Source organism: Strix aluco, chromosome 2 (assembly GCF_031877795.1).
Source record: "Strix aluco isolate bStrAlu1 chromosome 2, bStrAlu1.hap1, whole genome shotgun sequence".
Classification (NCBI taxonomy): Eukaryota; Metazoa; Chordata; class Aves; order Strigiformes; family Strigidae; genus Strix; species Strix aluco.
In genome coordinates, this window is record NC_133932.1 from 43,049,047 (window position 1) to 43,076,161 (window position 27,115).

A 27,115-nucleotide genomic window follows, 5' to 3' on the forward strand; every position below is an offset into this window, starting at 1 on the left:
GAGGACAGGCATGAGCTACAGGCATGAGCTACAGACACAAACAAATGCTTTCTCCTTTGCAAGGGCTATGAGTTCCAGTCTCTACTTGGAAAAACATTTTATATTGTATTATCGCTATTCATTATTGTGCAATGGTACAAATAGCACCCACGTACCTGAAGTGGGACTAAGGCCCCTCAGTCCCAGGCACGTAATTCCAAGGAATAAAAGGTAATCTCCATTTTTAACCTTAGACTTTAAGCATCAGAAAACATATTTAAACTTGCAATGGCATTCTGACTGGTTTAAACACATTTGAGTGAAATGTCTACCCTTCATTTAAGGTGTGAGAAGACATAAGCTCTTTTATAAAATTAGCTTGCTGAAGCAATAGCACCCTCCAGCCAAAATACGGGTTCATGTCAAGGCCCAGATGAATATGTGTGAAGCTTCTGAGGAATCTGAATTTCATGGAAGGATGAGGTTTGCTAGGTATAGCTTTAAGAGAGGGCTCTGTGTCTCTATGTACACAAATGCACAAGAGAAAGAAAAAAATGCAAATGCAGGAAAAAAAGAAGGAAGCACAATGAAAACCTCAGAGACGGATACAGAATTGCTGATGGCAGGACCCTGAGAAATATCTGCGTGAATGGATGTTTAGAGTCTGCAAAGGGCTTGGAAGTTTGGCAAAGAGGGCTACTGAGTATTGTATGACTCCCTTGGGAACAAGGTCTTTGGGCGGTTCCTCTAAATTAAAGGAACTGCATCCAGGAAGAAACCGTCATTAATTCTTTTAACTGAATCACCCCAAAGCTCTGCTAGTGGCTTGAGTTAAAAAGAAATTACAAATCTTAGAATAGAAATTACCACTTTTGCTCATTTTTAACATACTTCAGTTCCAACAGTAAGTTCTCAACAGGGCAAACAAAAGTGTCTGCAATGGAAATTATCTTCTAAAAATTACACTGCTCCAATAACAGACAGAAATCTTCCATGTGACATGATGTATCCTAGAAAAATTGTGCCATACAACTTGAATTTCAAATTCCAAATAACTTATCACACCTCTATTTGGTTTTTGGTTTCTTTCAATTAGTTTCTGTTGCTTTCCTGTAGAAGGATGACAGCCAGTTAAAGCCCACAAGAATCAAGCAAACATCATCCTCCTTATACAAACATCACTGAAATCCTCTGATCCTGTTTGTTCATTGACATGGTTTCTGTAGGGGCCACTCCCTCAAGTCCTTGTTTAATTTTCAAATTTGCCCTGGAACCAAATTATTCAATTATGTTCTGGCCACATGAGATTCTGCAAAGGCAGCTTAAGTGCAGAATTTCCAAACTCCAACATGGTAAGACACCTTGTGTCCTTTTTACTGCGTCAGCTACCCATCCCAGCTCTCCATAGGTAATCAGAAGGAGGATGATGACTCTGCAGCTTAGGTAATGGAGCTCTTAAGGATCTCAGTTGTCTTACTGACAAACTAAGAGGTGTCAAGTATTACTTCATATGTCACTTTGCCATAAATACAATAACCTAAGTAATCACAAGCTGACATTAACTCTCCACCAGGCTGATGGCTATAAAAAGCTGAGTCCAGGCCAGTGTCTTGGAAGAGACCCTTCTTTTGCTGCTGTCTTCCTTCCATAGTTTGGACACAAGAGCTGAGAAGGCAGGGTAGGCCTGTCTCTTTCCACCTGCAGCATCATGAATAGCACAGACTGTGTAACATGGGCCCAGGGAAAGCCATCTGGCTATGCATGACACCATCTTCTCAGCTGGCCAGGCAATTTGTTTTGGCTCATTTCCAGGGAAAATCACATGTAGAAAAGGAAAAGGCAAAATCTAGTGCAGAAATGAGTATCTGATCAATGGCTGTACTTGCTAGTCAGATGAGGTTTAAACACAATGGCCTCCATTCTTCTCTTCCTTTCTCTGCTATAAATCAAACCTAACTTTCCTGAAATCATGGAGTGTATGCTGCAAAAAACCATTCTATCAGAGTGGGAAATATCATCTACTCTTTCCCCAAATTAATGGCCGTGTGCCTCCCTTCCCCCTCCACGGCAATGAGCTGATTTGATAGACATCTTCTAACCTGTGTCACTCTCCCTTCATGTTCTTCACATAGTGAGATTTCTTCTACTTCTTCTCCATGCTGTACTCCTCTCTAATATGATGACAAGGCAAAGTGTGGAACTGGGTGATAAAAAATCCCGAGGCTGTTTTCATTAACATGGAGAAAAGATTCAGAATAGCCTTGTTTCTTGGAAGGTTTGAGAGGAAAAAAACCACACTATAGCAGAGAAACATCAATAGTGCTTATTCTCTTGTTTTAAATCAGATCTGATCCATCCATCCATCAAGACCAGCTAAGCTGAGAACTGCAAGTGGCCATAGGGCTATAGTTCATAGACTCTTTTTGCTGCCGTCCTTGTCACTGAGTTCAAGGGCTCATTTTCCTGAGGAACACATCGAGGAATTTCCCCTAGGAGGCACAGAAGTTTTCCTCTTCTTCCCAAAGGAGGAACTATTCATGAGCAGCATTTGCAGGGCCGACACTGCGACACTAGCACAAACAGTTTTGTTTTTCCCACCTGTGTTGCACGATGCCTCTCATGATTTGAGAGCTCAGACACAGCCCTGCCCATTCCTGAGGAACTTACCTGCTGTGGCTGGCTTTTACTTTAAGGTTTGGGCAGAGTTAGGCTGCAACTGTCCCCTCCCACCCAGCAAGATCTACCCTAGACCCCAGGCTAGCCATGCTCTGCCCTCTTTGCTGAGGCTGCCAGCCTCTGTGGTGAGTGATTTTTCATCAACCACGAGAGGCTTGGAACGGCACAGATCCTCCTAGTGTGGGCAGTCAGAGGCTTTTGTTAATTACTCTTACATATTCCCTTGGAAAAGCTGCAGCATGCCGGCAAGGTCCTAGTGGATTCCCAGGCTAGCCAGAGGCTAGCCAGAACACACAAACCGAGAAACCTGACCAGCACATTTAAAATGAATAAATTCACTTCAGACTCTGCATACTAATTAGAAGCTACTTACTAGTAAAGTAATAACTTTACTAGAAATAGGACTGGTAGCAGCCCTCTCATTGGATCAATCAGTTGTCATCCAGGCGCCAAAATAAGCAAGCAGATCTTCATAAGCACTCTTTGAAAATTGGCAATGAGTTCTTTTAAATATGACCCTGATTTAATCATCTAAACAGGAGGAAACTTCCTTGGGAAGTCTGGTTTATCAAAGAAGCCAGTAATCCCTGGTCACCACCAGCTTGGACTGGTTTGAGCCATTTAGCAAAAATTAAGGTATATGCACACCTGATCCATTACATATCTGCCTGTCTCTCCTTATCACTGTCATTTCACAAATAGCACAGAATATGCACCAGGACAAGATCTTAACGTACTTATTAGAACATAACACTTCATCATTGTCAGGCAGATAACCAAAAGCCCAATGCTGAGGGTACAGTGCACTTTTAAAAGGGCATAAACAATTTAGCACAAATGAAAAATAAATCTGGCCTGTCTTAATAAAGACCTCATAAATATGCTGATGAATTACAATGAGATATATGGAGGGGGAGTAGGAAGATACCGTTCTAATACCAATTTTTTCATCAGTGTTGTTTTCCCACTTCAAACAAATAAGGGGAGAGGGGAAATATGCCAGGTTACAAATGAGAACAAGAATAACAATTCTTAGCAGTAAGTCCTCTCTTTCAAAATCAAGAAATCTCCTCTTCGATGCTGAAGAACATTGTTGAGCATCCTTGGAGAGACACATAAAAACGTATCAAGGAGTAGAGGCTACTCACCGTCCCTCCAAATTTGTGCATTTTAAATACAGACACACATACTTGCACATAGATAATCCTCTGTGTGTGTGTGCATTTAACTCCTGAGGTCTGAATGTTAGTGCTTCCCACAGGGAAGAGCAGAATCACAGAATCACAGAATTGTCTAGGTTGGAAAAGACCTTGAAGATCATCCAGTCCAACCATCAACCCAACATTAACAGTTCCCAACTACACCATATCCCTAAGTGCTATGTCAACACGACTCTTAAACACCTCCAGGGATGGGGACTCCACCACTGCCCTGGGCAGCCCATTCCAACGCCTAACAACATGTTCTGTCAAGAAATACTTCCTAATATCTAGTCTAAACCTTCCCTGGCACAACTTGAGGCCATTACCTCTTGTCCTATTGCTTATTTCTTGGTTAAAGAGACTCATCCCCAGCTCTCTGCAACCTCCTTTCAGGTAGTTGTAGAGGGTGATGAGGTCTCCCCTCAGCCTCCTCTTCAGGCTAAACAACCCCAGTTCCCTCAACCACTCCTCATAAGACCTGTGCTCCAGACCCTTCAACAGCTTCATTGCCCTTCTTTGGACACGCTCAAGTAATTCAATGTCCTTTTTGTAGTGAGGGGCCCAAAACTGAACACAGGAATCGAGGTGCAGCCTCACCAGTGCGGAGTACAGGGGTAAGATCACTTCCCTGTCCCTGCTGGCCACGCTATTTCTGATGCAAGTCAGGATGCCACTGGCCTTCTTGGCCACCTGGGCACACTGCTGGCTCATGTTCAGCCGGCTGTCAATCAACACCCCCAGGTCCCTCTCTGACTGACAGCTCTCCAGCCACTCCTCCCCAAGCCTGTAGCACTGCTGGGGGTTGTTGTGGCCGAACCGCTGAACCCGGCATTTGGCCTTATTGAAAGTCCTACAGTTGGCCTTAGCCCATCGCTCCAGCCTGTCCAGGTCTCTCTGCAGAGCCTCCCTACCCTCGAGCAGATCAACACTCCCACCCAACTTGATGTCGTCTGCAAACTTACTGAGGGTGCACTTGATCTCCTTGTCTAGATCATCAATAAAGATGTTAAACAGGAGTGGCCCCAAAACCGAGCCCTGGGGGACTGGCCACCAACTGGCCACCAACCAGATTTAACTCTGTTCACCACAACTCTTTGGGCCCAGCCGTCCAGCCAGTTTTTTACCCAGCAAAGCGTGTGCCCATCCAAGACACGAGCAGCCAGTTTCACCAGGAGAGTACCATCTATCAGCCTATCAGTAGTTTCTTGCCCCTGTTTGAGTTGTTGTATGGTAGGGAATCACTGCCCTACACAAGCAAGATGCCAAGACACTAACTGCTGGAGCCATCTCTTTTTCCTCTCATGCTGAAAGGACAATGGAGGAAGGGGAAGATTGTCCACTTTGGTAATAGGCATCAACACTGTCAAGCAACAGAATCACTGCAGGAGGGTGTATCTAGACTGTTTGGAAAGTTAAAATGGGTCTGTATAAAAGAAACCAGGAGAGACCTGTCCTAGGGAATTCCAGCTCCATTTCTCAAATGGTGCTCACCCCAGTTGCACGTCACCAGTGTCTCATCTCTATGCAGTATTTTGTGTCTCCTTCCAGCAAAGCCATGTAGTTTACAAGAAACAGTTTTGCTAGACTCTGCCCTCCAAATCCTAGTTCTTGCTTTGTACAAAACAGATGGCAATGATTTTACATTTTGATCTGCATGTGCTCACACCACCAAGATTTTTCTGCTAGAATCTCTGCAGTCAACCCTCCATTGCAGCAGAAGCAAAACTCCCTTAACAGATATGAAACCCTCAGGTTTTAATGATCACATCATCTACTCCTGTTTCAAACAGCTCTAGGTGGTGTTTTCAAATGGGAAAAACATTTTCATATGGCAAAGCTTTGCAGAGAGCTATTGTATGCAGAGGTAGGAACCTCCCAATGCTAGAGCAAAAATTAGGTAGTTTACATGCAAGGTCTCCCTGGAGCAATGAAAGTGCAGATAAAAAGTGAGAAAGGATAACATTAAAGTTTAAGTTTATTGCATAACACTAAGTATGCATTTCCAGACTTTGACCAAGTTTGGTGCTAGAAGGAACAGGTCTTTCTTACAAAATTTACCAAATATTTACTTTTTCAATTTAACTTGCCAGCTGATCCAAAGCTTGATTCAAATGCAATATTGTTATGCTAGCTAAAGAAGCTTATGTTAGAGGGTTTTTGTTTATGTATTCCTCATGACCTATGACTTGTCTTTCCACATACATCTATTGTTGCATCTTGACCTATGTGCAGCTGCAAACATTATATGCCAAACATTTCATGTGTCCTTTTACAGTGGAGTGAAGTAAGGAAGGGCTCAAACCATAAAATAAAGTTGCTCTTTCATTGCAGCTGTCTCCAATTTGACAGTTAGTTTGCATTTGTTCTTCTTACTTGGTCATAGAAAACAAAAATACAGTATCATCACATTTGGTAAGAACATGTGAAAGAGACTTTACCAGAATTAGCACGTTGTCCATAGAAACACACAACCCTTTTGTATTACTTCTTAATGGAGCAGACCCGGTGGTGTAGTAGTTCTGGGAAAATAAGCAATTTTTAAGCTATTGATGAGAAAGAGAGGCAAAGTGAGAAAGTGAGAGAGAGTTCTTTTCCAGTGGAAAATATGAAACTATTTTTTTCCCTTAAGACCATGCACAGACAATAACAATGTTTCATGAGAAGTATTTTCAAATAAATATATATTGTGAATCAAAAAAACCCTTACCTCAAACCAACTCTGAAGACTGAATCTCACAAACAAATTTTGCCTTAGAGGTTTCAGGTCCAGAAATAAATCCAGGATTTAAAATGGTCAGAAAACAATGCTAATTCTGTCACGTCTGAACAAAATTTCTTTTGCTTGTACCAACATCATTGGGTTTACTTGTTTAGGATACCTCCTAGATAGCAAATGATGTGCTTTAAGAAACTTCATTTTCTACCAGATCTACAAGTTAGCCCACTTTAAGCTCTGGAATTAGCTACAGTCAGCAGGAACTACCTGCATATCAAAGGAAATATTACGGTCCTTAGCAACCGAGAAAAAGAAAGAGGAACCTTTCTAATGAAAGGGAGAGAAGAGACCAACATGTCTCTCATTCCTCATTAATGACCAAAATGAATAAGCTTCTTTTATAAAGGATAGATTTTCATCAAATGAGTGAACTGAAAAAAAAAATAAAGGAAGACTAGGAAGCTACACGGGCTATATTTCAAACTGAGAAATATAAAGACAAACTACTACCACCACCTAATTCAGTTCTCCCTAATTTTTTGAGAATATGGTGTAATATACTTGTTTTTCAGAAATTAAAAAACCCAGCAAATTTGTATGTGATGACATTGTTGACAGGCATCTGAAGCATTACTGGAGGAAATACCAGGCAGGACCTAAAATGTCTTGTAATGAATAATGTTAGAATCTAATTTTATCTTTACAAACTTACAGGTGAAGTACACAGGATAAACTTCTTTAGAGAAGCCCAGCAAGCAGATAGCTTGGACCTACTTACTCACACACTGCACCTCTCAGGGTGGCTAGTTCAAATTAAATCATTAGCTGAGAAGGAATAATCCTGGTAGGTTCAGAAAACCAGTTTTAAATTTGGCCTGCTAGCAAAATTCTGAATGTATTTACTCTGGATTCCATTTCTCAACCCATATTAAAGCTCCATAGCATAATCAATTATGGGCTTATTGCAAAGTACAGTAGGATTCAATCCCCAGGAATGCCTTAGGGTATGTCTTAGAAGGACGATAAAACTAACAGTAATGGGTCTACAGCTTCTAAGGCTAATTTCCACAGTTACAAATTTTATAAATAAATAGAAGGAATGTCAACTCTCAGTCACTCAGCTTGAGGTCTCTCATGCTGATAACTCCTCTTTTCTCAGGTACTCTCCTGTTTCTCAGATATATTCCTTTTTCTGTTCCAAAGCTCCTGGGACTTGTTCAAAGCACTTCCATTCCTACCTTTCACATCAGTAAATGGAGCAAAGAACTAACACAACCAGGAATATGGAGCAAGTACAGCAGGGGATAGTGCCCTCCATAGCATTGAAGTTGCATCTCAAGGAACAATCATACTGCCTGCAACTGTGTTTTCATGAGATCTCAAACTAAGCAGCATGAGGCAGGCACCAGATGGAGGAGAGGCTGCCTTGGAAAATTCAAGGGCTACGGGTAGTGACATTGGTTGTTTTGCAGTAGTTTCTCTTCAGCCAGCTAGATGACACAAGAAAAAAGACTTCCTAACTCAGTGGCTGTCTGTTGGAGTTCATGAGATTATTTATTTCATATCATGTGAAGGAAAAACATGAGAAACATTCTGTTACTGCAGTTGCCATTTCACACTGGACACCACCGAGGTCCACTACCAAGTCTCTCACTAGATTCAATTAAACTGTGCTGTGTCCCACCAGCAGCTGAATTTCAGCAGAGAAGGTCTTTGCCCAGCAGTCTATGCAGCTCTCTGTGCAGAAGAGCATGCAGAAGGAGGCCAGAAACTCTGCTGGGGACAATGTTTCTTGATCAGCAACAGTGGTGCCATGTCACAGGGCACGGTCCCCAGCACCCACTGGAGCGGCTACCCCTGGTACATCAGAGGTACCAACCAAGACCAAGTTCCTGAGGAGGATGAAGCTCTGCAGGCCTGGGGCTGGAGGGGAGCCTGGGGTCTCCTGCTGAGGCTGGGGCAAGGACTCCTTGCCTGCAGAAGGTATGCACTTGTGGAGGACCTGTGTTGCCAAGTAAAGAAGCTGCAGGAGGAGGACCTGTGCATCTTTGGAGGTGATGAAAAGGAGAGTGACTGGATCATCTCTGTGACCCTGCAGATAAAATAGCCCAAATCTGCAATTGTACCAAAGGAGGCACAGGCTGAGTCTGTTGGGAAATGAGACCCATGTGACAGCAAAGGCTGGGAGCCAGTGACTTCTATTACCAAGAAGAAGACTCCTGCTCCACCACCCACAGCCCTGCACCTTCAGAACAGGGTCAGTGCACTGGTAGCAGATGAGAGGCTGGAAGTTGTGATCAGTGAAGCATCTGAATTGGCTGAGCCCAAAGTACCCAGGAGGACCAGAAAGAAGGTATGAGTGATAGTAGCGGGTGACTCCCTGCTGCGGAGAAAAGAGGTCCCTACCTGCCAACCTGATCCATCATCTAGGGAGGTTTGCTGTTTACTCAGGCCTTGGATACAGGATGTTGTGGAGACACTGACAAGGCTTTTCAGACCCTCTGATTATTACACCTGCTACTCTTCAGTGTGGGCACCAGTGTATAGCCAGGGGAAATTTGAAGCATATTAAGCTTGGTTTTCTCTTCAATCCTGCCAGTGAGGGGAAAGGACTTGAGGAAGAATGGATAGATTTTGTGTGTCAACATCTGATTACACGGCTAACACCAACAACAGAGATTCAGCTTTTATGATCGTGGGAGCCCTCTTTGAGGATGAGGGACTGGTCGGAAGAGATGGGATCCACCTGATCAAGTGGGACAAAGCATGTTTGTCAACGGACTGGCCAACCTGGTGAAGAACACTTTATACTAGGACTGGCATGGGAGAGAGATGATTACCTGCAATCAAGTGAGAAAGTGGTGGAACAGAATGGCAAGCAAGGCTTGCAGGGTAATGACGACAGGATAGAAATTCCATTTAAACATAAGAAAAATGCATTTTTACTATAAGGGTGGTTGAACACTGCAGTAGGTTGTCCAGAGAGTTTGTGGACTCTCCATCCCTGGAGATATTCCAAACTTGATTGGACATGCTCTGAGCAACCTGCTGTAGGTGACCCTGCTTTGATGAAGGGGTCTGGGACTAGACTACCTGTAGCAGTGCCTTCATGCTTCAACCGTTCTGTGATTTTGCCTTTCCTGTCCCTCCACTCCTTCCTGCATCCCTTTCAAAGATACTGTCTCACAGTTTCCAACACCAGTGCAGCTCTTCTCAGAGATGCCAACACAGAAAAAGGCATATGCACTGCTACTTAATGGTGTGGTTAAAATCCCAACAGCATTTTGTCTGTTAATATTTCCAGTGTCCTTATCCTGGATGAGATTGCACTGGAAGCAATGAGACTAGAGACAGAAGAGGAAAATATACCTCATTACTTTTGAATCCTCCATTAAAATGTAATCTGTTGTATGGTGTTATAAACTTTGACAACAAATGTTGGTGTGGTGGGTTGACCCTGGCTGTATACTAGATGCCCACCAAAGCTGCTCTATCACTCCCTTCCTCAGCTGGACAGGGGAGAGAAAATACGACAAAAGGCTTGTGAGTCACGGTAAAGACAGAGATCACTCACTAATTACTGTGATTCTGTGATTCTGTCATGGGCAAAACAGACTTGACTTGGGAAAATTAGTTGAATTTATTACCAATCAAATCAGAGTAGGGTAATGAGAAACAAAAAATAAATCTTAAAACACTTTCCCCCCACCCCTCCCCTCTTTGTGGGCTTAACTTTACTCCCGATTTCTCTCCCTCCTCCCCTGCCAGGAGGCAGGGGATGGGGGTTGCGGTGAGTTCATCACACGCCATTTCTGCTGCTCCTTTCTCCACAGGGAGAGGACTCCTCACACTCTTCCTTTGCTCCAGCGTGGGGACCCTCCCACAAGAGACAGTTCTCCACAAACTTCTCCAGCGTGGGCCTTTCCCATGGACTGCATTTCTTCATGAACTGCTCCAGTGTGAGACCTTTTCACGGGATGCAGTCTTTCAGGAACAGGCTGCTCCAGCGTGGGTCCCCCACGGGGTCACAGGTCCTGCCAGAAAACCTGCTCCAGCGTGGGGTCCTCTCTCCATGGGTCCACAGGTCCTGCCGGGAGCCTGCTCCAGTGTGGGCTTCCCATGGGGTCACAGCAACCTTTGGGCATCCACCTGCTCTGGTGTGGGGTTCTCCACAGGCTGCAGGTGGAGATCTGCTCTACCGTGGACCTCCATGGGCTGCAGGAGCACGGCCTGCCCCACCATGGTCTTCACCAGAGGCTGCAGGGGAATCTCTGCTCTGGTGCCTGGAGCACCTCCTCCCCCTCCTTCACTGACCTTGGTGTCTGCAGAGTTGTTGCTTTCACATATTCTCACTCCTCTCTCTGGCTGCAATTGCACAGTATTTTTCCCCCCTTCTTAAATGTGTTATCCCAGAGGTGCTATGACTGTCGCTGATGGGCTCAGCCTTGGCCAGCAGTGGGTCTGTCTTGGAACCGGCTGGTATTGGCTCTGTTGGACACAGGAAAATTCTAGCAACTTCTCACAGAAGCCACCTCTGTGGCCCTCCCCACTACCAAAACCTTGCCACGCAAACCCAATACAGTTGGCCTTAAAGGGTAAGATTAAAAACCATGGGGAAATAACAAGCAGTTGAAATGGCCAATAAAAGCATACCAATATCCATGCAGTCTTCAAGATCTAATATGATCTAATAAACAGAAGATCAACCTGGAATCTGAGACGCTAAATCCTCGCCTCTCCTGCTCCCTTGGTTGTCTAACCTCACACAAGTCACTTGACCCTTCTTTCCATAATACTGCTTCTGCACACTACTTGCTCCTACATCTAGCTGTGAAATGGAGTCTAAAACTATTAACTACCCACATTTCTTATTTGAGGCCAGAATTAATTAGTTCCTTTGTGTATGAAGAATTCTAATGCTGCTACTGCCATCAGAGTATTCCTTCTAGACAGTAACTGTATTTTATAAGAATACTAATACTGTTTCTGCGCAGTTATACAATGGATGTCTCATCACCTACAAACGGCATCATGCTTTGTGTTGGATGTTTACATAAGGGAAGAGGGATCCTTTAGGAGGCCATTCCGAAACTCTCCCTCACCAAGAAACCCTTGGTGAAAGCCATATTTGCTGCCAAATTCTTAAGGGAATTCCATCCAGGTTTATAGTCACTCACATATTTCTCTCCCTGACCAAGTTCAGCAAAACCTATGCTTCTGCACTTTGAGACATCCGTACTTTAAAGCACTATGTACACCTTCCACCTGTACACAATAGCTGTGCATGACAAAAAAGAAAACTGCCTGTTCATTACTTACCACCTGTTTAGGCCAGGTTTTCAAAAAGAAAGAAAGACCATTTTTGGTTTTCCTTTTTTTAGAGATGAAAATTGTCAGAGAACATTCTAGCTGTTTCATAGCTTACAAATGTGGTATGTTACAAAGGATTGTGGGGTTGCAAGTCACAGTTAGCACCAAGACTGATGCATGAGTATTTTATGTGGGTTTTCAGTCTATTAGCCCATTGGATAGCCTTTTAAGCTTTATTTTTAGCAGAATCCCACAGACTGGGAATTGCTCAGATAATAGATAAAGAGTGATACCTGATCCCCATCCAAGCAAACCCAGCTCCCTGATAGTTCTGGTAGGCCAACAACTGCAGAAAAAGCACCCATTTGCTTTTTTCCTCAATGTAATTCCCTCTGAAATGCCAATGGGAAAATTTTGCATGGAAGGGTGCAGAATGAAGCAAGTTTTCTTCATATCATTAATGCTGTTCTCAATTCTGGGCTCTGTAGTTCCACATATGCTGCAGAAAGACTGTGTCATTTTTCCAGTTCAGTGTTACCCAGAGTAATTCACTTTCAAAGGCTGCAACTGCCCTGCCAGGCTGGCAGGACTGTGAGGAGCAAAAAGGCTGAATGCCAAGAATGCAGGTGGGATCAGTTATATATACATGTATGGGGCCACTATGAGAGCGAGCCAAACCCAGGACAACATGGTGGTCTCTTGGGTCTTTAGAATGTCTATCATGTGGAGCGTTGTAGAACTGAACAATATAGACCTTTTAATTAGAGGTGGAGACAGATACCTCATGCATCCATGCCAGAAATATCCAACTTGCCTGCTTTAAATAGCTTTTCATCCATGGCCGAGCTCTTTAAACTTTCTCTTTTTATTAAAACAGCTCAACTGAGACCATTTTAATGTGCCCCCATCTAGTTATTTTATTGGAAAATATTAAAAGTGTGGACCAGGTGAAATTAAATGCTTTGAAAGTGGAAATCGAGCACTACTTTCAGTTTTTAAAAGCAGCTTCCCCTCCTTGTGCTGATGGACTTAATATTATCCTCTTATTTAAGAGGTATTGTTTGAGCTAAAATTGTGAATAACACCGTAATGGGCATGAACAAAGGAAATGATAAGTAAGAAAAATATAGCTCATTAGAGAGAGTGTGATTAAAAGGACAAATGGACTTCCAAAGGCTTGGGACATTTCTCTCTGGTTATTAACCAATCTTCTTAGCATTCCTTCCACAACATGCCAAGGGTAGATGGGAATAAAGGCAGGAGAAGCCAAAGATAGCATGTCCTCCCGCAGCTGCTGAGACCATCAGGCCACCTCCAGGGAAAGGCTGAAAAGGAGGCACAGAACAGACCTCTTGTATCTCGAGCACAGAAGTCATGTCTCTTTTGTGGAAAAGACCAAGCTGTTACAGATGCCACTTTCCAGACTGGCATGTCCTAGCTGAAGGCTTAGCCCAGATGGTTAAGCCTTGTGTGTGGGTCAGGAGTCCCCTGATGTGGGCAAGTTAAAGTCCATAACCAGAAGGACGCAGTGCCCACATGCCTCTTGCCAAGCTAGGCAGTCAGTCTTCAAAGTGCTTCTAATTTCAAGAGAAGAGGGGGTTTTAGGACACTAGTTGGCAAGAAACTAACTCCTCAAACACATACATTGAAAAGTTTTTTAATTCATGATTAAAATATACCCTCCTGGTTTCTGCTCAAGCACTGCTTGTGTTTGAGGTCCGATCTGACACTAAGTTAATTTACAGAGAACAGGAACGAGGCCTTGGATACCATCATCATAGACACAGGATTGTCACTGTGGTGGTACCAACAGCACTGGTCCCAGCCCTGTGGCAGGCTGTGCACAAGCCCAGGATGGGAATCCAACCACACTCCTTCTCCCCAGTGAAGGCTGTCCCTGACCGGGCTGCCCCTCCTGTCATGAGCAAGCACTGGAAGAGTTGTCCAGACAATTGAACAGTTCTACCCTAAACAGGCATTCTTCTTGGCATGACTTCAAAGTCACTTGCATATCAACCAACGTCTGCCAGACCTGATGCAGAACATCCCTTTCTTTGTAACTAGAGGTGCAATACAGTGGTTGCAGTGGGATCCCTGCGCATTTTTGTGGTTCACTTTATCCGAAGGCTGAGAAACATTCCTCTAAGCAAAAGCACAGTTCAAGAGCTGTCAAAGAGCAATTCCCTGGAGCTCTAGGAGAGAGGGGGACTACAGGGTACGGAGTCAGTGAGGCAAAAGGGCATATTCTGGTGTAATCAAGCTGTAAAGACTGACTGTTAAAACATGCCTATCCTGTCTACCCTGGCAGAGCACCAGTGTAAACTGCACCAGTTCAGCTGGGAGGGAGGTGAGGACTTCCTTAGAGGCAGCATGACAAAGACATGACAGCAAAGCTGGCCCTTCATGAACATGATGCAAGATGCAGCAAATCCATTTTATACAGGTCCCGCTGAAAGGACAGCTGTGTATGTTCATATCACAGCACTCTCACAAGAAAAGGAAAGGAGAGCTATGGGAACAGTACTTCTCCGAAATTTTGGGTTGTTGTGCTTTTTATTTTAATGAACAAAGTGATAAAGACATAGTAATACAAATAAAAAATGTCAAATATGACTTTGATTTGACCTAAAGAGGATATGGGATATGGACAATAAATAAAATATTTCTGAAACTAAGAAATAAATCTAGCTCTGGGAATTCTCAGGGAGGGGAAAAAAGCATTCATAAAAATTCACTCCTCTCTGAGCTGCAGCCCTGAACCTCCCATGCACTAGATGGGAGACACTGATAAATCTAGGAGGCCATACGTGCCAACTAGCTCATATGTTTTCAGTGAGCAATGACAGGGAGCCAAATTGCTTTATTCCGATTAGTGAAGGTCCTCTGACTGCAAAATACACTGTGCGAAAAAAATATTGAGTTTTAGTTCGCTGACACATCAATTTAAGAGAATTATTGCTCTCACATAGAGGCCAAAGCATGTATCTCCCTTCATGTATGTGCAGTAAAAACTAATTGTCAACTTTTATGTAAGGGCGAAAGGGGAGGGAGGGATGGGAACAGTACCTCTCCGACCTGCAGCAGTGTGTTCTGACTCTCACGTGTTATCTCAGCGGTAAACTACTGGCATTCTGTTTTATTCCTAAGGACAAAACAAGCTCTCTGTAAACAGCATAAGCATGACTCGCATTTTTTAGCTGTCTTTTCTCTAAAGAAGTTTCTAGAAGGCTGTTTCATCCAGCTTCTTAGCCATAAAGTCTCAGAGATGGCAAAAGAGGCCACTAATGAAATCCACAACTAGACTGTCTGCTGCTGTGGCTTAAATCTTGCTTGCTTTACTCAGAGAAGAAATCTGAGGGGGAGGGGAAGGCGGGATGCCAAGGTGCTTGGGATGTGTGGTCATTTCAGTGCCTCGTCCAGGAGGGTTTTAAGCCCTGTCATGTGCTAGAGCTGATTCAATTATGCTATTTCCTGAGTTGCCATGATGCTCCCCTCGCTCAGAGGAAGGGGGGCGGCGAGTCCTACGCACGCTAATACCACTCAGACAATAGGCATGTGAAATTGATGTTCATGCAATATCTTTAAGTCTCCAGAGATCTGTATTTTAGCTATTGTACGAAACGCTTCGCTTTCATCGCCTCTCTCCTTCACCTTTGTTTCCCAGCTCACCGTCTCATCTTCTGCCTTGGCTGGGGCTCCTGACTGCTGCGGGTTTCTTCATTGCATATTCAGGAGATCTACCAGTGCAAAGCAACTCATTTTCACCACCTGAAATTCGCACCGTGAAGGCAGAAATAATCAAATATTTTGAAAAAAACTGGTGAAGCGAAACACTGCACATTAATTATTGTGATAGTTATAGGATAATAACTAATTATTAATTATTCTTCCCAGCAATTCCTGCCTAGTATTTTGTTGAAATCTTCAGATCAGCATTGAAATTTGTATTAATTGTTCTAATGCAGCATTTTACAATCAAAATATATAGTGTGCTCCCGTTTTTGCTGGAATGTTTTTCTCTGCGATAAAATAGGAACTGGCCTTTCCTAGGATGAGAAAAGAAGAATTTACACAGCTTACTACTCTGGCACTACCTGTGCCAAAACCAGAAAAAGAAAGAGAGAGAGAGCACAAAAATGGGGTTTTCTAATCCCAGCTTCCTCCTATCCCCAGTCATTTTGTCACTTCTCCATTTTCTCACAACAGACTGCTTTTGATTTGCTTTCAAAATGAAGTCCTAGCTGACAGACAACTGTAAGAACAAAGGGGCCCAAACAGGAGAAGGGACTTTGGGGAGGTGCTGGGCATGGGGGAGGAGGGGTGTGACTGGGACTCTGCAATGGAGACAGGAGGGTTGAGGAGGCTGAGGGAAGGGCTGCGTTGTGCACAGACAATAGACAAACATGAGTTAATGGCAGAGAAGAGGAATAGGAATAAAGGGGGAAATGAAAAGTGAGGAAAGGTGGAGGCAGTGCGTGTAGACACAGGGCGTCTTGTTGCTAGCCAAAGGGAGGAAACAGAGAAGTAGGATGACCTGCCTGCATGAAGGAACAGCCGGGTCAAGCAGAGCTCCTCCTGTGTCTGTCAAGGCTGAGCACTGATCCATAGGGCTTGGTTAGATGTCTCTGCTGAAGGGGAGTAAGAACCAGAAGGAAAGCCAGACCTTTTGGCATTGGATGGGAAGCACCTGTCCCAGAGGGGGAAAAGGATCTTGGGGCAGGAGTTAGCTGGGCTCATTGACAGAGCTTTAAACTAGATTTGAAGGGGGAAGGGGGCAAAACACCAGCCCATCTGAAGTGCACGTATACCAATGCACACAGCATGGGTAACAAACAGGAGGAGCTTGAAACCACGATGAAACAGGAAAATTATGATGTAGTGGCTCTCACAGAAACATGGTGGGATGTCTCCCATGACTGGAGTGCACCAGTTGATGGCTACAAGCTCTTTAGGAGGGATAGACAAGGAAGGAGAGGCGGTGGGGTGGTGCTGTATGTTAGGGACTGTTATGATTGCTTTGAGTACAAGTGTAGTGAAATCAGGGTGGAGTGTCTTTGCATTAGAATCAGGGGGAAGGCCAACAGGGCAGATGTTGTAGTAGGAGTCTACTATAGGCCACCCACCCAGGACAGAGAGGTGGATGAAATACTCTATAGGCACTTAGGAGAAATCTCATGATCGCTTGCCCTTGTTCTTGAGGGAGACTTTAACTTCCCAGACATCTGCTGGGAATACAACACAGCAGAGCAGGACCAGTCCCGGAGATTCCTGACGCAGCTGGTGAGTGAACCGACCAGAGAAGATGCCCTGCTGGATCTCCTCTTTGTGAACAGAGAAGGACTGGTGGGTGATGTAGCGGTTGGAGGCCGACTAGGGCACAGTGATCATGAAATAATAGAGTTCTCTATTCTTAGGGAGGCCAGGAGAGGGGGAAACAGAACTGACATCCTGGACTTCCAAAGGGCTGACTTTGTCTTGTTTGGGCACCTGCTTGAAAGGATCCCTTGGGAGATGGTCCTGAAGGGTATAGGGGTCCAGGAAGGCTGGGCACTCTTTAAGAAGAAAGTCTTAATGGCTCAGGAGCAGGCGGTCCCCAGGTGCTGTAAGAGAAGCCGTCGACAGAGAAGACCATCCTGGCTAAACAGGGAGCTTTGGCTCCAGCTCAGGGAGAAAAGGAGAGTTTACAGCCTTTGGAAGAAGGAGCTAGCCACTCACAATGATTACAAAGATGCTGTGAGGCTATGCAGGGTGGAAATCAGGAGGTCTAAAGCCCAGCTGGAAACTAATACGGCTTCAGCAATCAAGGACAACAAGAAATGTTTCTATAAGTATGTGAGCAGCAAAAGAAAGACCAGGGAGAGCCTCCATCCCCTGCTAGACGCAGGAAGAAACATGGTAACAAGCGAGGAGGAAAAGGCAGAGGTGCTTAATGCCTTCTTTGCCTCAGTCTTTAATAGCAAGACCAGTTGTACTGAGGGAATCCAGCCTCCTCAGCCAGAAGACAGAGACTGGGAGAACGACCCTCCCACAATCCAGGAGGAGATAGTCAGTGACCTGCTGCATCACATAGACACACACAAGTCTATGGGACCAGACGGGATACACCCGAGGGTGCTGAAGGAGCTGGCTGGGGTGCTCGCCAAGCCGCTTTCCATCATTTACCAGCAGTCCTGGCTGACCGGGGAGGTCCCGACAGATTGGAAATTGGCCAATGTGATGCCCATATATAAGAAGGGTCGGAAGGATGATCCGGGAAATTACAGGCCTGTCAGCTTGACGTTGGTGCCCTGGAAGCTGATGGAGCAGCTCATCCTGAGTACCATCATACAAGACGTGCGGGACAACCAGATGATCAGGCCCAGTCAGCGTGGGTTTATGAAAGGCAGGTCCTGCTTGACAAACCTGATCTCCTTCTACAACAGGGCGACCTGCTTATTGGATGAGGGAAAAGCTGTGGATGTTGTCTACCTTGACTTTAGTAAGGCCTTTGACACCATTTCCCACAGCATTCTCCTGGTGAAACTGGCTGCTCATGGCTTGGATGGGCACACGCTTCACTGAGTAAAAAACTGGCTGGACGGCCGGGCCCAAAGAGTTGTGGTGAACAGAGTTAAATCCAGTTGGCGGCCAGTTGGTGGCCAGTCCCCCAGGGCTCGGTTTTGGGGCCACTCCTGTTTAACATCTTTATTGATAATGTAGACGAGGAGATCAAGTGCACCCTCAGTAAATTTGCAGACGACACCAAGTTGGGTGGGAGTGTTGGTCTGCTCGAGGGTAGGGAGGCTCTGCAGAGAGACCTGGACAGGCTGGAGCAATGGGCTAAGGCCAACTGTAGGAGTTTCAATAAGGCCAAATGCCCGGTGCTGCACTTGGGCCACAACAACCCCCAGCAGTGCTACAGGCTGGGGGAGGAGTGGCTGGAGAGCTGCCAGTCAGAGAGGGACCTGGGGGTGTTGATTGACAGCCGGCTGAACATGAGCCAGCAGGTGCCCAGGTGGCCAAGAAGGCCAGTGGCATCCTGACTTGCATCAGAAATAGCGTGGCCAGCAGGGACAGGGAAGGGATCTTACCACTGTACTCCGCACTGGTGAGGCCACACCTCGATTCCTGTGTTCAGTTTTGGGCCCCTCACTACAAAAAGGACATTGAATTACTCGAGCGTGTCCAAAGAAGGGCAACGAAGCTGGTGAAGGGTCTGGAGCACAGGTCTTATGAGGAGCGGCTGAGGGAACTGGGGTTGTTTAGTCTGGAGAAGAGGAGGCTGAGGGGAGACCTCATCGCCCTCTATAACTACCTGAAAGGAGGTTGCAGAGAGCTGGGGATGAGCCTCTTTAACCAAGAAATAAGTGATAGGACAAGAGGTAATGGCCTCAAGTTGTGCCAGGGAAGGTTTAGACTAGATATTAGGAAGTATTTCTTTACAGAACAGGTTGTTAGGCGTTGGAATGGGCTGCCCAGGGAGGTGGTGGAGTCCCCATCCCTGGAGGTGTTTAAGAGTAGGGTCGACTTAGTGCTGAGGGATATGGTGTAGTTGGGAACTGTTAATGTTGGGTTGATGGTTGGACTGGATGATCTTCAAGGTCCTTTCCAACCTAGACAATTCTGTGATTCTGTGAAAGTATGAAAATGACTTTAGAAAACCTCTTGTGCCTTTCCACTGTATTTGAAGAGTGACCAGTGGTGTGGGACATGTACTCTTGCAGCACGCTGCTCATGGCTGGGCACGCAGGGAAAGCACAAGTGTTCCTCCAGGCCACCCGGCGATTCTGCCCTTCGGCCTGGGGCTGCCAGGACAGCGCTTCCTTCTCTGGGGTCCCTCTAAAGACACGGGTCTCAAACTGGAGACAGGTCACCCAGGAGAGCACGCACAGAGCTGAGGTTGGGGACAGAAGGGGAGAAGCACTGAGGAAACACTACCAAGCCTTCACCTCTCCTCCTGACTCCCCAGCGGCTGTCGGCTTTGTGTTACTGGAAGGCAGAGGAGAGCAGGATGAAAGGGTGCAACTGGGGTGGAGGTGAACCCTTCCTCTTGAGGGCTGGCTCGTCTTTCTCATTTGCTGAGCTGAGCAGGGGCAGGAACAAAGCTATGAAGGCATGTCTGCATTTCACTTCCCCTGGGGAAAGCCGGGCCCCTCTGGCTAGGACAGGGTGAGAGGGAGCAGGCCCCCAGGCCGCCCAGCGCAGCACAGGAACCATGGAAGTCTGTCAGAGTGACAGGGAGCTGGGGAGGCAGGCAGTGGGGTAGAGACAGGGTGAGAAAACCTGTTACTGGGGAGATTTATGGGACAACTCTGGGTGGGTTCAGGGCTGACTTTGCTGGACTTCGGGATGCAGCATTACTTTTGTTGGGCACTAGACACAATGTGTTGTTCTGCCTAGGGGAAACTGGAAGGAGCTGGAAGCAGGCAGGCAAGTGTTTGGGATAGACCAAACCATATCAGAAACGCATGTACAAGAGGAAGCCAAAGTACTGCAGGATTAAAAAAAAAAAAAAAAAGAAAAAAAATTTAAATAGTTTTAGAGCCACTACTTGACATAGCTAAACAGCGTTCAAGTATTCAGACCTTAACAGCACTAACAGAAAGGGAAATTTCTTAATGACAGCATTTCCTACACAGTCCTTTATCCATATCAGAGATGCATAACAGGAGCTGGGCAATCTAATGGAGATTAACTGCTCAAAAGAAATAAAAAACCCAACACTTCCACACGGCACTGGCTGCTGCCTCAGCTCCCCATCCCCTGGCAGCTTCCCAAACACACAAGTTCATACCGTGAATGCTAAATTGGAAAAGCTGGAGGGCAGAGCTCCCGTGGAAACCACAGGGGGAGAGCATACATGAAGAAAAAGCTTTCTGCATGACAAGATTTAAACTGGAAGGTACTTCTACTGGGGAAATAGCCCCACATACCAAGACTGAGCCAGGAAAAAATGGCCTCGCTGGAGTGTTGTTGATTAATCCTACCATGATCCAAAGAAGCAGCAATTTGCTACTTAATTGTAGCCAGCCACAAAAAGGAAAGAACAAGAAAAAGAAAATAGTAAGAGAGCTTTCCTTGTTACATCTAGCTCAGCTTTTTAAAATTTTTGTTCATGGTGACTTACTCCTCATGCAGAGTGTAGGTATTTAGTTAAATAATAGATAGATACCTACCTCTAGGTACAGAATCCGGCATGCAACAAAGTATATAAACAAATTAAAGCTGGGCTCAGTGCCCAGATAAGAAAGCTCACCAAACCCAAGCAAGCCAACCCCATAAACTCAGGTCTCAGCAAAAGAGTCCCAAAATAATGTATGAGTTATGAGAGTAAAAAGCTGTAACGCACCTTACTGGAATTGTGTGATTAGTAGCATGACATCAGCCTATGTGTGAAGGCTTCCTTATGATAAGCCCTGTACAACTATATTGTGAGAGATGGTCCTTGCTGTCTATAAAGAAGAGGCAGTCAAGTCATGACAGGGGAATCCAAGATTTGAAGAAGATATGGGAATTGGCCCAAGTTGCATGCAGAGCTAGGATCAACTACAGATGGCTTTCCTCCCAGTCCCAAATTCAGAGATCACATAATTGCTGAGATTCATGGCTTGTCTCCTGAAATCCAGCATGGTATATTAAATGTAAGCCTGACCTTCCTTCTCTGACCTCATACTGTGCCTTCAAAGTCAGGGAAAGGAAATTCAGGGTTGAAGTCTGAAGCTGTTAAGGACAGGGTTGGGAGGAGATGAAAAAAACCCTGTAGAAGAGATGTCTAGTATGAGAAAAATCATCCAGGACAGAAAGCAAGGACAATTCTGTATCTGTCTCATTTGCCTTGGAAGGACATGACAAAGCAGCAGTCACTCAACAGCCTCAGGCCTGGATAATTAAAACCTTTATATAATATCAGGTAAAAGAGTAAACAGTCTTTCCATGGTGTACGGAATTCAAATCCCCCCTTCCCACTTGCAGCTCAGGGTTGTAGGTTTTTTTTATTTTCCAGAGCATCTTGAACAGATAATCAGAGCGTGCTGACATTCAGCAGTAATCAATTAGCACCTACTTTAGATTAAATTGAGAATATGTAAATTGGGCTCCTCATCAGGCACCACAGTCAACATTTCAGAGACACTCACCATGCTCTGAACATATCAAACAGATGAAATGCAGAAGTTGTTCCAAATCCTACTACAAAATGGGAGGCCAGGTGGGCTATACCAACCGTTTAAGATTACTTTTACCTGTTTTGCTTTTTTTTTTTTTTAACCTCATTACCTTGTGTTAAATTAGCCTCTACAATTCTTTTGCCAACCCAAGACAAACCTGACCTTTTTTATGGAGTTACTTACATATATAGTATGATAAAACACACCACTTATGAATTAACACAAGGAATCTGACCCTAAAAGGTGCATTACAGCATTCCCCCTGCTTGTCCTTTGGTCCTTCTTGCAGTGCAAACACAGCCATGACAAGGTGTCAAAGCTCATGCTGGTCCTGGCAATGTTTGGGATAATTCCACTTTGTTTCATAAAAAGACAAGGAGGATCATCCCACTCCCAGCGTCACAGCATCTACACGTACTGTAGTTAGCTAAGTTTCTGCTGGACCCAGCCCAGAAGTCCTATGCTGGTACATGTTCAACAGAAAAGGCTTGCAGGAACCACTTCTTTCTTCAAACACTGAGCAAGGAGCTTGGCTAGAGTGGTATAATTATTCTTAGAATTCGGATTTTTTTCCTGTCTTCATAGCAAACTTTCAATCAGACCCTATCTTGGGTCAGTCTGCCTGACCTCTCACTATAAATGAAAAATGCTGATCCTTCACCACCTCACTTTCACAGCATCCACCCCCAGCTTATAACATTTGGAGAAAGAGACAATAACTGGACCCCACCTAAAGTAGATATTGTAGTTCGTGCTCATTAAAAAGAGCATCTATCCTGTGTGAGGTTGAAGGAAAGCATGGATGTGTTAAAAATACATCTGTTTGAGTGGAGTTTTTATATCCTTTTTGTCTCTAGAGATCATCATCTTATACAGAAGGGCTTTTCTTCTGGCCTCTGCATGTGATTGCCATGACTATAGGGGTTTTGCATTTCATTCTGACTCAACAAAAGCCGTATGCTTCAGCCTCCTCTTCTCTCCCCCCCCCCCCCCCCCCCATATTATAGGTGAGATTGTTTCTCTAGAGACCAGTTTGTCATTTTTGCTCAAACGTATTCCATTTACATAACTCATAAGGCATTAGCAAAAACGTACCCCTCAAACCAAGGCAGGCACACACATATATATCTGTATAAAGCTGTCATATTGTGCCTACAATAGCATAACAATGTACAGCAGATAGATTATGCTTGTCCCACAGTTTGTTTTTGTGATTAGCAAGCACGATGCAAACCCAATAGATATTAGCATGTCCGGGAAGCTCTCACAATAAATTGCAGAGCTACTAATAATTTAGATATTTTTATGACTGTTCAGTGGTGGCTAATTTCGTCTAATAAAATCCCATTAAGTTGCTGCCTGGTCCTTTTCCTTCCTCCAAGTCCCCGAACGGGACTTATATGCTAATTGCAACCAGTATATGCTAATTAGAGCTCATTTCCATTTTTTTTTAAAGAGATAAGCACTGCCTTGTGCCAACCAATCATTAAAACGTCCCACCTTTGCCGCAACCTCTCCGTCTGGCTCACGCAGAGGCGCGATAAGGCATCGCCTGCCGCTCCGCGCAGCCCCGGAGTGCCGGGGGGTCCCTGAGACGGGGGGGGGCAGGGGCTCCGCCGGCCGCCGGGGGGGGGAAAGGCCGCGCTCCCCTGCCCCTGGCGCCTTTTGGGTCGCTGCTGGGGCACTGACGGGGGGCTTGGGATGCGAGTGGAAAAGAAAGCGAGCCCGGGCTGAGGGCGGGTTTCCTGCGGCTCCTCTGCCCTCGCCTCCCTCGGAGGAGGAGGTGGAAGAGGAAGAAGAGGAGGAGGAGGAGGAGAAGCCCCCCCTTCCCCCGGCCGCGGGCCGCCCCGACAGCTCTCCATCACGCCCAGCCCACGCGGGCTCATTAGCGCTTCGGAGAAGCAATCAAGAGTTTATCATGCTTGAAGGGGCGGCGAGTCTCCTTGCGCTGCCTAATGTGATTTCGCGGCGCTGCCACGTAGTCGGAATTAGATCCATATTAAAGATCGGTGAGTGGAGAGAGGGAGCAAGAGCAAAAGAGGCAAGCACCGCTCAGGTTTTTGAAAAAAAGCACAAGGTGCCTTTTCAACGGCTGGCTGCAGTATCACACACTTTGCTCTTAGGGAGGGTGACCTTCAAATCCCCGGGATGAGATTCGTCAAGATTTTGAGGCTGGATACGTAAGAGTTCAAGCAAATTCTACGCCGTGTGTTAAGCCGGCAGCCTTGCTGCGTGGTCTCAGGGCCAGAGTCCGAGCTCATCGGCACAGGGGTTAAAGCCCACGGAGGGAGAAATCACCCCATGGAAGTTACAAGGGCGGCTCCCAAGTTACCCGGGTGTAAATTCAGAGCAGTGCCACCAGCATGGGGCAACTAAACAAGGACTTTAGGCGAGTAGTTTATCAGCACATGCTTCTCCCTATAAAAGGTGTTTCTTGAAATTACTTAAAAATAACATTTTCCCTCTGTCCACCCCAGAAAGCTAACTGTAATATTTTACTGTTTGAAAAAGACAAGTACAAAGTCAAAGGAGCTGGGAACGTTAGCGATGCCATTGTTTGAAAAAGAAGCAGCCTTGAAACATCATTTGCAAATCTATTCATTATTTGGAAATGCTAAATGCAGTAAGAGCGGGTTTAGCATCTGTCTGCTAACTCGCTCCCTTGTTACTACCCAACGGAAGAAGAACAGAGACAGACAGAGCATTACTTCTGGACACCTGAACGCTGCAGGTGCGAAGGGTCCCCAAAACATCCAGAACCCTCCACCCCCAGCCCAGACAGAGCTCTTCATGTCTTCGTTTTGTGCTGCACTTGACAAATGAGGGTAGACTGCCTCCTTATTTTTGTGGGTAAAATGAATCCCCAATGTTGTCTCCGGGAGCTCAGTGATGTTACGCCAGGGACAAATTTGCCCACGTACACCTCGCACTAATGCAATTCTCCCCATAACCAAAATCATTATCCGCCTGATTTCCCCTCCACCTTTCTTATCTCTCCCCTCTGTACACACACACACACACACACACATACTCACACACACACTCTTTTTCACTGGCATGTCAGTCACAGCTATCTATGCAAGAGGACTGAACTTCATTCCTCAGTGTCTCCAGAGAGGTCACAAACGGCAGATGCAAATACAGAGCAGGTTGCTGGAATTCTCTGTCTGGGGCAATAGGACAAAAGGGCAGCATCCCCTTTGGTGGTGGTACCAGGGCAACCATCCGCCGAAGGTAACATTTAATCACAAGGTAGGGGGGAGAGGCAGAGCGGAGAACTGGCAGCTCTCCAGTGGAAGATCGCCTGTAGCGGTGTCAGCTGCACACTGATGCCGCGAGGGAGTGTCCACAGCCGCGGCAGAAGCAGCACAGAGATGCTCGTATAAGATGGAAGGAGAGGGAAAGGGCATGTGAGGCGAAAATCCATCAATATGTAAAAATTATCGCAAAGGCTACTTTCTTACAGTAAAATTAAATGGACTGGAGGGGGGATCCTGAAGAGCTGATCTTTTTATTGCTTGCACATCTCTCTTTATACCTCTCCCTTCTGCTGTTACTGATTATTTAACTCTGTAGCTTCACTTTAACTTTAGAAAGAGCTCCAGGATACAGTTGGCTTGAAGGAGGCCATATGAAATAAAATTTTATATTTTATTGCATTGTATTGTTCAGCATTTTAAAGAGGTAAATTAATCACTAAACTGCTGTTCTGTGCTTTAAACTACCAGCTGTTCAGTGCTCTGAATTACAAGATTTATCCTTCAGGATTTTTTTTAATCATTTTTTTCTACCTTTTGTATAAAGACTTTATAGGGAAATAAGAACATGCTGGGGAGCGGAGGAGGGGATTAAGAGACAAAGAATCACACCGTGCTTTGGTCTTCATCCCACATCAGATGACTTGGTGACAGCCCTTCCCCTGTGGGCTTTACAGCTTAATTACCTGGATTGTGGGCTTTCCCATTTCCACTCCTTCCAATCACCCTTAGACTTTATTAGTATTTAGACCATCTTGCTTAGTCTGTTGAGTTTTCTCTTTACCCTGGCAGCTGTAGTGTTAAACGCACACAAAAGGCCTTTGGTAAGCCCTCATCACTGTGATCTGTGCTTAAATCAAACAACACAAAGTCTGACCGCAGCGGGGACCTTTTTTCATTACAGGTAGAAGTGAGGCAGTAAAACGAAATGCTGGGGGGTGGGGTGGTGGTGTTTGCAAATGCCCTCCAAGGTGTCCACAAGCCCCCTCCCTTTAAGAGAGTGTGCAGGGCTGATGAATGGGGGAAAGGGAGGATGGTGGAGTAGTGATTCTCTGCACTCAAATTCTCATCTTTTCCTTTAGCTCTTCTGAGTCACTTCTCTGCACTTTTCATTGAAGCACGGTTTTGAGCTCGGGGTTAAATGTCATGAGCCACCTGACCCCTCCCTTTTCTGTATACCTGGCTGGTGGCCACTCACCTGCAGTGTGTGCTCAAAGCATCCGCACCATGCTCAGGAAGAGCCGAGCTCAGGGTTTCTGCTGGTAAATGATGCCAGCATGCTGAGCTCAATTCCCAACCCATTCAAATGGGGTGGCATGGCCTGAGCTACAGCACAGAGTGTGGCTGGGCTCTCCACTCTCCACATAGCTAACAGGATAGACAAACCCAGAATCCTCTTTGCAGCTCCAACATTGCTTCTTCAGCCATTCTGCCTCCACCAATTTCTCTCTCATTTCCTTCTGTGTTATGCTGGAGATGGAGACTTCTGTAGAGTGGGACATGAGAAGGAGGAGACCGGCCTCTGCCTCTGCACTGCTGCTAACCCTTAGCAAATTACACTGCTGTGCTCCAGTTTGGCTTCTCCTTTGCAAAACTGAGTTAACATTGCCAGCCTATTCTTGTGAAGTGCAAGGTCTAGATGGAAAGTCCTTGTACAAGTTTGAGGACTGGGCTGAATGTTCTACTACATAACAGAGATAGCCCCACATACGAACACAACCTGCATCCTATATGACAGGTGAGAATGGAAGTTGAATGCTTACAAAATTATCTGGTAGCCAGAGCAAATACAGGAGGTAGAATTCTCTTGGTAGGGTCAAGAGACATCAC